This window comes from Ixodes scapularis, unplaced genomic scaffold (genome assembly GCF_016920785.2).
Source record: "Ixodes scapularis isolate PalLabHiFi unplaced genomic scaffold, ASM1692078v2 ptg001212l_1___fragment_1__unscaffolded, whole genome shotgun sequence".
Taxonomy (NCBI): domain Eukaryota; kingdom Metazoa; phylum Arthropoda; class Arachnida; order Ixodida; family Ixodidae; genus Ixodes; species Ixodes scapularis.
This window is the reverse complement of record NW_024610117.1, coordinates 2,604,713-2,617,581: the sequence shown is the minus strand read 5'-3', so window position 1 is coordinate 2,617,581 and position 12,869 is coordinate 2,604,713.

Here is a 12,869-nt window from a genome sequence, read left to right as displayed (position 1 = left end):
ATTTACATAAATGACCTGCCGGACCTCCTTAATTCCACTATTAGATTATATGGGGACGACTGCGCGATTTATAGAAAAATGATGAGTGTAACCGACTGTACCGTTTTGCAAAATGACTTGTCACAAATCCAAGCGTGGTGTCGAGAATGGCAAACGGAGATCAATGTTGACAAAACAAAATATCTTAATTTCACTACCAAAAAAACATTACTCAGATTGATTATTCACTTTCTACCGTACCAATTGAAGCCGTAACATACCACAAGCATCTTGGCATCAACATTAACCATCACTTATAATGAGAGCCTCGTTTGAACTACATATCTGCGAAAGCAAACAGATGCTTGGGATTTTTAAAGCGCCATCTCTATAAGGCCACGCAAGAAACAAAACTCATCGCATATAATTCTCTCATCCGTCCTCAACTCGAGTATGCATCCATTGTCTGGAACCCCCATCAGTTGTATCTAGAAGAAAATTTGGAAGCTGTTCAGAACCGGGCTTCACGTTTCATTCTCCGCAATTATCAGCCTACAAGTGTTACCGCAATGAAAGCAAAATTAAACCTTCCTCTTTCAAAACACAGAAGAAAAGTATCGCGTCTTACCCGCCTGCACAAAATATATTATAATTTTCCTATAAAAAAAAGTTGAATACCGCCTACATCCAGTCCACATCTCCCCCCGCACTGACCGTCCATTCAAAATTCTACTGTCTACGCCTAGGACAAACCTACTCAAATTTTCTCCCTTGCAATTGGCTATTACTGATTGGAACAACCTCCCGGAACCTATTGTGAGCATCACAGAATGTAATAACTTCAGATGTGCCATTTCCTCTCTCGTCACCACCTAGCGTCCTGTTTGTACGCGTTAACAAACATCCTAGCCTCTTTTCTTGTTTGTGTTATTATGAGTGTCTAAAGATGCCTCCCCCCCTATGTAAGCCCCCTGTGGGCATTTAACGGTTAAATAAAGGAAATGAAATGAAATAAAACCTTCAACGGGAGTAAGAGACAATGGACCACAGTTCACCTGTGATGCTCTCGCAGAGTTTGCCCGGAACTACGGTTTCCAGCAAACTACCAGCAGCCCTCGTCATCCTCAGGCAAATGGAGAGGCCGAGCGCACCGTGCAGACCATGAAGGATCTGCTTGAGAAAGCAGAGGACCCGTATTTAGCTCTACTTGCGTACCGGGATACCCCGAGTGCGACAGGGCGGACTCCAGCCGAAGGCCTCATGGGGCGACGTCTCCAGACGCAGATCCCGGAGTACCAAGCTGTTCTGACTCCCGGCCAAGTCAAGAACAATGTCGCGACTAGACGCTATCGTCAAGTCATAGAGCGCCAACTGGCACACTTCGACCGCCGACATGCAGCTCGACGGCTATCTCAACTGAGTCCAAGATCGACAGTGTGTTTAAAGGAGCTTAAGTGCCCATGAGAGGTCCTCCGTCAAGCGGACACGCAAAGGTCTTACTGGGTCAGAACCACAAGAGAGAACGTCCGTCGCCACCGAAGAGACCTCAACCGAATTCCGACTCATTCTGGTCAACGCGAAGACCTGGTATTGTGTCCAGCCAACACAACCGGTCCTGAAGGATCTGCTTTACCCGAGAAAGACGTCATGGAGCATCCACCAACATTGCAGCAGGCTTCGCAGTCTGAGTCATCGACGCAGGACTGCAGAGTTCCCGTGGGATTGACGAAGGTTGGAAGAAAAGTGCTTGCCCCCCTGCGGTTTGGTGAATAACTACAGATTACTCGAAACTCTTTTTTACTCCCAGAGGGAAAATCTGGCGTGAGCCTCTTTTGAACACCCCACTTTCTATACGCGAGTCACGCATGCGATGCGAGTGCCGTGAGGCCCGTGACTTGTGCTGGGCCACGAGGGAAAAACATTTTTTTTTTGGTTTGGCGTGACACGGAGACAGTCGCACTTCTTTCGGGTGCCACCGAGCACCATTAGAGGTGGTCAAACGCACGACGGCCCACGTGAGGTTTTCTGTTGCCTTTTAACGGTGGCAGCATAAACATTTTCACAAATTTTAATTCAATAGACATTGTTACGGTTCTGTGACTACGCAGAAGGTGACATTTTGAACGAAGCGAAAGGGTTAACAAATAATGAAGCCGCCTCAAACACGCGTGTGTTGAAAGGTTGAAACGTGCTCTTTCGTTTTTTAGAAAAGATCTCACTTTTCATTGTTTGTGAAACGTTGTACATCATTTGGTATTATGAGCATGTTTGCTGACACTACACTGTAGAAAGCCCCTTCAGTTCTCGGAGGATCAGAGACTAACGCCCAACACAGAGTTCTTAATCTGGCGGTGGTTTCATCGTTAGGCTTGGAAGAAAGAACCAAAAAGATACGAACAAGACAAAATTTAACAAAAAAAAGGTGCTCTCAGAACTGAACTAAGTAAACTAATAAAAAAAAAAAAGCGATATCAAAGCACAGAGATATATGTGTCCAAAATAAGCCATGATTGATATATTTGTAATCATTCTTCAACAAACTCGGGGTAGAGTGGATGCGGATGCAGTCTCGGGTGGAGAGACAGATATCTCTTAGCTTGAATCCGCAATCTACACTGTGATTGGTGCTCTTTGTGAGCATTACAACTCAAATTTATTTTCGTAATGTAGCTTACAACAGGGAAGTTGTTGGGTTGTTAATTTCTGAGCAGATCGGTACTGCTGAACTTTATTTTAAATGTTTTCAGTAAAGTGTTTTAGTTCGTTCCCTTCGCCTTTTCTTAAAAAAAGTTTCAGCGTCTTTTTTCGGCTAAGAATTTTACAAAACAAAATTTGTGTCAAAATATGCTGAACTGCTTCTTGCCGTACAATGTCCTTGAACATGCAGCAGTGCATCATGTCATGTCTCTAATTCACCGAAAAAGGTAAATCCAATTTTAGTATGTAGTGTTGACCCGTTTTCCGTTAAGAGTGATGGCATCGAGGAGGCGTTTCAGTCTTCCTAGACCTGGCACAAATTTGCCAAAGTCCTTTAGAAAATGAAAGGCTCTGATGATATACCGAGAAACCTAAGTTAGTTTGTTACGGATATTTCTGGGTGTTCCTGCTCGAGACACTTCTTAGCATTTTCCTTCAACTCCACCTAAAAATACCATCGACAGGTTCCCATTTGTTTTCCGGTGCGGACACAAAAACGTGTCTCGGTTCGTACGAGGCATCGTCTGCTTGAAAAATGACAGTCACGCTCAGACATGGCCAAATTACTTTCAGAAAGTTATTAAATTATATTACTAATTGCTTTTCTGAAAAAAAGCAAAAATGTAAAACAAATTACATTACAAATTACCACAGACTAAAGGTCATGGCATTACATTACAATTACATTGAAATTACATTTGAATGTTATGAGGCAGTAATTCGCGCTCATTTTATTTACTCTATACACCCACACAGTGTTTACAAAAAAACTCTTGTTTGCCCACACAGCGCGTGTGCAGGAACCAGATCCGGGAGAAGCAAGGCGCTGCGCTAGCGCAGTGCCCACAACAGCGCCACCGCAGTGATGTCACGTCAAAGAGCTGAGTTGCTCCATATGTGCCTAAACTCAGATCGTACTGTTTACACCGCAACAAGTTTATGTGCTTCAACGTGAACCATACTGAACAGTGGGTTTGGGGGCGCACACGACAGAAGTGTTAAACAAGATGTATAGCTTCTTTAGATGTTACTCAGAAAGCCAGTTGACTCACCGCTTTCGCTGTTCATTGAACGGTGAAAGTTCTTCCTAAAGGGTTATATGTTTCCGTCTTTCTGCTTTAGAAGCTGTAGTCCGTGTCAGTTTGTAAGTCGGGCAGTGGCATCTCGTTCTTACAATGAGTCGTCACGTGAAATGTTTCCCTTCCGCCCCGAACTCAATTTAATTTTATTCTCCCAAGAGCACTATACACGTTTTCCACAAATGCGCAGCCATCGTGAATCTCGTCACTTCTGGTTTGCGGTAAAACTTTGTTTTGATCTCTCCACGCCACCTGAGGGTGTTTACGATAAATTCGTGATTGCTACACAGTCTTGTTTGCCTCACCAACATTTTCTCACATATTCCAGGCAAAAATGTTTTATTATTTTTTCGTCCCGCGTACCAGATACAAAACTCACGTAACTAAGAACGACAGGGAACAGAAAAAAGTATATAATTGGCGATAACTTTTCTTGGCGATGCAGTGGAGAGGAGGAGAGCGCGCGCACAGCTTTATTCAGCGCTCAAAATGGGATAGGGAACGTGTGCCTATATCCTCCACTGCAGTGCCAAGTAAAGTTGTCGCCTCGGTCATTCCATTCAAGCAGCATTTTTCCGAAACACCCGATGAGTCCAAGTTTCTGCGCATTGTTACGCAAAAGGCCCGAGTTGGAAAGCCAACATGCGGGGGGGGGGGGGGAGGGGGCGTTATCTGCTTGTGGAGTTACTCCCGAATAAACTTCCCAAAAGAAGGCAGCGAGGCATACCGGGAGAGGCACTCGCTTTGCTTGAAGACGCACAAAACATTATGGGACGTTGACAAGGCATTTGGAGTGAATGATTTATTCAGGTCGCCTGTTGTTGACAATAGTCGAAGCTTACGGTTTGACCTTGCTTGACGAAAGTACGATGCTGCGCATCTCTTTGTCCTATCCTCTCAGGTTTTAAATTATGATTAACTCACTCGTGATATGCCCGTCGCCTTGTAGCCTATGAGCCGTTCATCCCTAAGCTGACGAATTGTCAGCTTAGGGATGAACGGTGGAAGCTACGTGTTTGTTGAAGCAGTCACACGTCTATCGTTCGACATGGAACCCCGCTATTGTTCATACCAACGCGCAGGGAAAGAGACGGGACACGTGAATAAAAGAGGTGTTTGATTGGTTCTCGTTAGCTTGCGTCTCGCACAGCACTGTCAGCTTAGAGGTGAACGAAGTACAGTATCGTCGTGATGACGCGTCGGCGCGAATCTGTCCTGCCTAGAGTTCATAAGCTGTTGCTTTCCATCGATGTCCACACACAAGCTTTTCTCTTTGCCTTTCCAGCCCTCTTCTGTGCGTCTGTCCAGCTCTGCGTACAAGGATTTGTGCTCGGGTGGCCGTCGATTACTTCCTGCGATGCTCTCTCTACAATATTTCACCATGCAAAATCATTTTTCTGTTCTTTCTTAAAGCTTGCAAACGAATGTTCTAATTTAGGGCAAAGTAATTTCAAGATTAAAGACTAATTTATTATATTACAAAATTACTAGCCTAGAGAAGTGATCAATTACATTACTCAATACTACGAAAACTAATTTAATTTCTTTAATTTCATTACAGTAATATCACAACTGCCATCTCTTTGCGCAAGTGGTGCTGCTACCCGTGACGAAAGCACATAACTAGCGTCTTTCCTTCATCGCAAGGAAGAAAGGAGGAAGTTCGTGGCGAGCCTGTCAAATGAAATGCTCTGCTGTTTGAAAGATAATGGAAGAATATTTTTTTTTTATCCTTTGGTTACCCCACTCATCCGAAGAATGCGTGTTGACTCACATTAGTTCTGGGCCATTTGGCCGTTTGGAAGCAAGGGTGGTATCGCAAAGAGGCGCCATCGAAATAAAACCGAAGCTTTAAAACGCGTTCAAATTGAGTGTTTCTTATTTTTCCTAAAGGGGGGGGGGGGGGGGGGGGGCTGTAGTACTTCGTTGCAAAGTTAGCTAATCTTGTGGTTCAAAGTTAGCTAATCTTGTGGTTTTCGTTTCCATGTCAATCGAGGCCATCTGGGTGTGAATGAAATGTGGTTTGAAGTCAATCCTGCTTGGCGTGTGTTATCGACCACCCAATGCGTCACCTGGTTTTGCAACTGCTTTGCGTGATGAGTTGTCAATTTTGTTCACACAATATTCTGGTCATTCTGTTTTCTTTGTGGGCAACTTTAACTTCCTTGAGATAAATGGGAATTTATCAGATCTTGTCGGTAGTGGAAGTTCTGGTGAGTGTCGCGATTTTATTAGTCTCTGCCTGGATTTTAACCTTTCCCAGATGATTTATTTCCCTACCCGTGTAACCACTATATGTTCAAATATATTATACTTGGTTTTGACTAGCCATTCGAAATCTATTACCTCTCTTACCGGTTTTGAAGACATCAGTGACCACAAAGCAGTGTTCTTTATCCTAGGATTTCAAGCACCAGAACCAGTCAGGTGGACCAACCAAATAAGGCTATATAATAAGGGGAACTATGAGCAGCTTAACCAGGACCTCTCAAGCTATTTCTCAGTCTTCCTGGAGGGTTTTGACGATAGGAATATAAATGAAAATTGGTGCGTTTTTAAAACAAATTACAGCAACTCATTGAAGCTCATGTTCCAACTATTAACATCAGTTTCCGGTCTTCTAATCCTTGGTATTCGCGCTCACTGAAACCCTTAACAATAAGAAAAAAGTGAAAGCCGTTTACAACTCCCTGTAACACCGAATTAGAGTGCAGCTCTTGAGGAGGAGGAGGGAAGGGCACTGGGGGGGTGTAGTGACCTGGGGGGGCCACGTGACCTTGGGGGGTCACGTGACGATGCCGATCATGTCATCAGTGACGTCACTGATGACGTCATCCGTGACGATGACGATGACGATGCGGATGCCGGTGACGTCATCAGTGACGTCACTGATGACGTCATCAGTGACGATAAAGAAGACGATGCGGATGCCGGTGAGGTCATCAGTGACGTCACTGATGACGTCATAAGTGACGATGACGATGCGGGCTCCGATGACGTCATCAGCGATGATGACGATGACGATGCGGATGTCGGTGACGTCATCAGTGACGTCACTGATGACTTAATCCGTGATGATGACGATGACGATGCGGATGCCGGTGACGTCATCAGTGACGTAACTGATGACGTCATCAGTGATGATGACAATGACGATGCGGATGCCGGTGAGGTCATCAGTGATGTCACGGATGACGTCATCAGTGATGATGACGATGACGATGTGGATGCCGGTAACGTCATCAGTGACAATGACGTCATCGAGGAGGTCACGTGACCTTGGCGGGAGGGTCACGTGACCCTGGGGGGTGGTCACGTGACCTCGGGGTGGGGGGGTCACGTGACCTCGGAGGGTCACGTGACTTTGGGTGTCAAGTGACCTTGGGGGTCACGTGACCCTGGGGGAGGGGTCACGTGACCTTGAGGTGACCTTGGGGGCCACGTGACCTTCGGATGACCTTGGGGGTCGCGTGACCTTGGGATGACCTTGGTTACGCCGACGCCGACGCCGACGCCGCTCAAGCCGGGAACGGGCCCCTAAGAGCTGCGCTCTAAAACGACGTTTTCGAGTAGCCAAAAAACAAGACACTGCTTTATCCTGGTCTAAATATCATGAATGTGCCACTGAATATAAAAATATGTTAGAGCAGCAGAAGCGCATATTCTACCAGGAGACCCTTTCATCTATGCTACTGAACAACCCGCGCCAATTTTGGAATGTTGGAAATCATGCACCATACTCCCCACAACCGCTTATTGATGATTCTGAGAACGTTATCAAGAATAATCAGTGAGCCACAGTTCTTAATCATATATTTTCTTCTCATTTCACCGCCCACTGTCCCTTACCACTGTCCTTACCTAATACTAGCAATGTTTTGCCTATAAATCCAATTTGCATTGATTACGAAGGTATTGTTATTATTAGTAAGTCAATGAAAATGTCCTCTTCCTGTGGTGTCGACGCCATAAATTCTAAGGTTTTACAAAGTACTAAATATTCCTCAAGCCTTTTCTAACAAAGCTTTTTCAACAATCATTAGATACGGCGGCGGTTCCTGATGATTGGAGAATCGGCAAGGTCATCCCGGTCCACAAAAGCGGTGATCAATCTTCTCCTTTAAACTATAGGCCAATATCTTTAACTTCTGTACCTACTAAAATACTGAAGCACGTAATCCACAAGCAACTATCTATTCACCTTGATTCTATCTCCTTCTTTAACAAAGCGCAGCACGGCTTCCGTCGAAAGTTCTCCCGCGAAACCCAACGTCTCTGCTTAACAAACGACCTGTTCGCAAACCTTGATTCTCGCTACCCCACTGAAGCTGTATTTCTCGACTTCGCTAAAGCTTTTGAGAAATTTCCGCGTAACAGACTGCTTCTAAAACTATCGTCGTTAAACCTCGATAATAATGTTATCTCCCGGATTGAATCTTTTCTCTCTCAGCGTCATCAGTTTGTTCATGTTAATAATTGTTCTTCTACTTTAGCCCCCGTAACATCTGGCATGTCTGAGGGAGCGGTGCTTGGTCCGTTACTTTTCCTCATCTACATCAACGATTCTCCTCTTCAGGTATCTTCACACATGTGCCCATTTGCTGACGACTGTGTCCTTTACTGAAAAATAGCATCTCCTCATGACTCTTTAACCCTAAAAAAGTACATCGACCTGGTTCAGAGCAGGTGTAGTAACTGGCAGATGACGCTTAACGTCAGCAAATGTAAATGCATGCGCTTCGCTCGTTCCTCTTTTCAAACCTCTCCTGTTAATTTTCTCGATGGCATCCCTCTTCAACCCACGGATGTCTATAAATAGCTCGGCGTTCTTCTAACTTCAAACCTCTCCTGGGAAAACTATATTCAGTTCTGAGATTCGCTAACAAAATCTTGGGTTTCTTCGTCGCAATTTCAGATCCGCCCCTTCTCAACTAAAACGGCTCCTCTATCTTGCCCTAGTCCGGTCTAAGTTAGAATACGCATCTTGAATCAGGCACCCTCACCAAGTTACATTAACAGACTGCATTGAATCTGTCCAAAACCGTGCTGCGCGTTTTATTCAGTCTGATTACTCCAGTTTTTCTAGTGTTTCCCTCATTGAATCAAATCTCTCTTTCCCATTGCTTTTCACCCGTCGAAAAATATCCCGTCTCTGTCTTCTGCATAAAGTTTTTTATTCACCACATTTAAATCAGTCTCTTCTTTCCCCACAGGCTTATCTTTCCTCGAGACTCGACCATTGGAATAAAATAGCCCGGACAAAGCGTTTTTCCACAGCACATCAGCACGCCCCTCTTCCTGATGCAATTGTGGACTGGAATGACCTTCCCGGAGGCATCTTCACAGTTCAGGATCTTATCAGATTCCGAGAAGCACTATCAACCATTGTACTTAACACCCACTCCCCTCTCTAAAACCCTATGGCCCTGAGGGTATTGTAAATAAATAAATAATAAATAAATAGTTTCTCTTTAAACGAAACGTTTCAGTTCACCTATTCAAAACACAAATGCTCGTAAATAATTACAAATTTACCTATACTAAAATTAAATACATTTCTTCGATACGCCCTTTGACAAAGGCAAATATGACAACAGCCATGTTTCTGTGCGGTGCATAAACTTTGCAGGAGTTGTTTGACCCGCGTTCTCAGAAATACCTTTTTTTGTGTATATCATGACTTATTTTTCAGGTGTTCATATACGTTACGTGTCACCAACAGAGTACAAAAAATGTGATGTACTTGTGCAGGTACAGACAAGAATAAGTGATTGGTGTGAAGTACCTTAGTGGTAGGTACCCAGTTCACCAGGTTGCTTCTCTAGCTACGCACATCGCGTGTTTCGCATTTTTGTGACCTTTCTGAGACGTTACGTCAGTAGCCACAGCGCTTGTTACGTCAGTAGCCACAGTGCCGGCCTCAAGGAATATATTATTCTGAAACTAGAATCTTTTTTTTTTCGAAAATAAAACAAGTCAATGGGTTCGATGTATCGAGAATGCCTCACAGTCGGCAAGCGGGCTCTTTTAATTTCTTCGTTACTGATGGGTCGTTTTCAAGACGCCAAATGATGATAAACGCGAGATTCGTTTCCGGTGTTGTTTTGCCTTCTTATCAAATATTCTACGGCAAAGACGATGCTCAGCACTATATACTTTACTTATCACACGCCGAGAGAAAATTAGTACATAAAAAGTTTTGTGCGATACACACGGTGAGAAAGACCTGCCTTTCGATCCTACCAGAGGGGACACACTTAACAGACGCTATTATTTTAGATTAGAAACTCTCAAACTCGATGATACGTTCTTGACTCCTTCGCCTCAATATCAGCGATATTCTACTGTTCTGCACTTTTCCAGAATGTTGAGAATCTGAATTGGTATATTAAAAGCAATCAATTTCCCGCTCGATGCTGCTAATAAAATTGTTGAATGTGGGAAATGTGTCAATTGTTCTCTGATTTAGAACGCACGTGCTTAAACTAATTTGTTAAAATTGCATAAGAAACCTTCTTCTTTATACTACCCACCTTTGTTTTTGTTCAAAGATCGATATTTAAATTAAAATCTTCCGTTTATTAAATACCGCCTTTTGGCATATGATCATGCTTCAATTTACATAACCTTTTTTTCGCATCGCGACCACTGGCTTTGCACAAGTAACGAATGTCTATAAATAAGCGGCGCAAAAAAAGAACACGAAGAAACGTTTTCAGATATTAAGGCGTGTAAAGCTCACAAAGGAAACGCCTCCATGGATAGTTTTTTTATTCCGTCAATTGCGTTATCTTACAATATTGATCCTTTGAAGACTCAGGGGCACCACTTTCTACCGATCTGGACTGAAAGGTTTATGTTATTGATGCTGTTCTATACTTTTTTAAACATTGTTCTTTAACGACAGTAAAATATGACTCGACGAATTTGAGCGCGTGTGTCTTTAAGATTAAAATGTGTCCACCTCTGGAATAGGCACAGGCAATTTATGATTCACATCTGAAGTACTAGAGTTGAACAACTTGAACTTATTAAACATAATTGAGTAAGATCCGTTTGTTACGTGTACCAGGAAACTGCAACAAAAATACTAAAAAAGCCTACTCTTGGCAGTACAAATAAAAATGGGAGAAATTAAGCTGTTTTGACATCATGTAAAGAACATCAAAATATCAAACCCAGTGACTATATAAATTGCCTGAACGAAGGTATTTCAGACATAAAAATAAGTTTAATGTTAAGGCGCATATTGGAAACCGAGTAATTTGTACTGCCATGGTATAATTTGGATGCTACCCTTTATGTTGGGATTGATGATGCTCGAAATTTTCTTAAAATGTGTTATTAGATTTGAATTGAAACGAGTGCTAATTTCTTTAAGATTACTTTGGTGGGATGATTTTGTGAACGTTCTTGTTCAACAGGAGCTGTGTGGAAATCATTCTTTACTTGTAGTGACTACTTTTTTTGTCCAATTTTTGTTCCTTTTTCTTTCTAAGAACATTCATCATACACGCCAAAGGGTTATTAGTTTTTGAAATAAAAAAATGAGCAGTAGGTATGCAAACCAATATTTAAAGGTGCTTTCGCTATTGGCAGGAAAAGTGCCAGATGGTTGATTCATCCCGCGAAAGTTTTACGAGATATTGTGCACGCAAGGTTATGTAAGGAGTTGAAGACGCCTATTTGAAAAGAGCGGTATTAAATTAAATCAATGTGGGTGCGGTTGTCGCTTCTTTGCTTCTGAATTTACGGGGTGATGTGAAAACGATGGATCTATGAAGTCTACATGACCTCTTTAAATTTTGTTTAATTATTTCCTTAATTATTTCTTGTTTATCTGTATATTTTTGTTTTGTCTTGTTTGTTTTATTATAAAAGGATAGGTGCAGCGATTCTCATACACCGGCCGAATAATTGCGAGAATAAATATGCCTCTTACAAAATAAATGGCAGAAAACCATTTTGTCTTATGTGCGTGAGCTATCAAAAAAACAACAACACCCAAATCTTGGGGAATTCCTGAATTTTCACATCCGTTAAGTGGTACCGCGTGGTTTCTTGGCTTTGTCTTATCTCACCCCTCCCGCTCTCTCCACGATTATCAAATTTTGAAGGTTCGGCTTCCCGCAACCGGTCCAGACAAAGGAAGGTTCACCATGAAGGCATTAGGAGAGAATCAGTGGAGAGGGAATGGTATTATGACTTCCGTCAAATGGTGCCTCGATAGCTTCAAAACTCACCTTGAGTATGTTGCACTTACGAGGAGCAGAGAATAAGCTGGAAAATAGCGGTTGGGGATTCGACTTGGCAGTCTACATGGGAGGCGAAAAACTAAATAGGTACACTAGCTCCTAATATATACGGTTGATACGGTATTAATGGTTGATAGCAGACATATCTGCAAGAATTAATGAATAGATGTGGTGCCGTAGGAAAAAGGCTCGATCTAGAATTTGTAAGGGAGTACTGCATAAACGAATGGCCATCCGTTTATGCAGTACTTCCGAAGCATCTGGCTAACTTTGTCTTTCTCCTGGGCGTCCTTGTGTAGATGCAGAGTGCTGCTTCGGAGTCCCATAACGGCTCCAAGAGGGAATGACTGAACCTCAGCACAGGTCAGTGTCTCCGCTCGCACTTCCTCACTCACCAAAGTCTTTTTTTTTTTTTTTTGGTTTGACGTGACACGGGGTCAGTCGCATTTATTTCGGGCGCTACCGCGCACCAATACTTTTTTGGTTTGCTGTGACACGGAGTGAGTCGCATTTGTGTCGGTTGCCACCGAGCACCAATATATGGTGTCAGAAGTGGGATCCCGCCGCCTCTGAAGCTTCGGGCGTCGCCTTGCAGTTACGGACCGCACCGAGTCATGGATCGGGCAAGCGTCGCCACCGGACTCGCCCTCGGGCCGCCTGAACCCTTCCACTTTAAGAACGCTTCAGAATGGCCGGCGTGGACCGCCGAGTTCGACGATTTCCGTCATGCAACCGGACTGGTCGCACAGAACGAGGAAACCCAGGTGCGAACGCTTCTCTACGTCATGGGTCGCCAGGCTAGGCAAATTTTCAACACCTTCCGAATATCTGGCGCCGACGCCAGGAAGTACGGCACCGT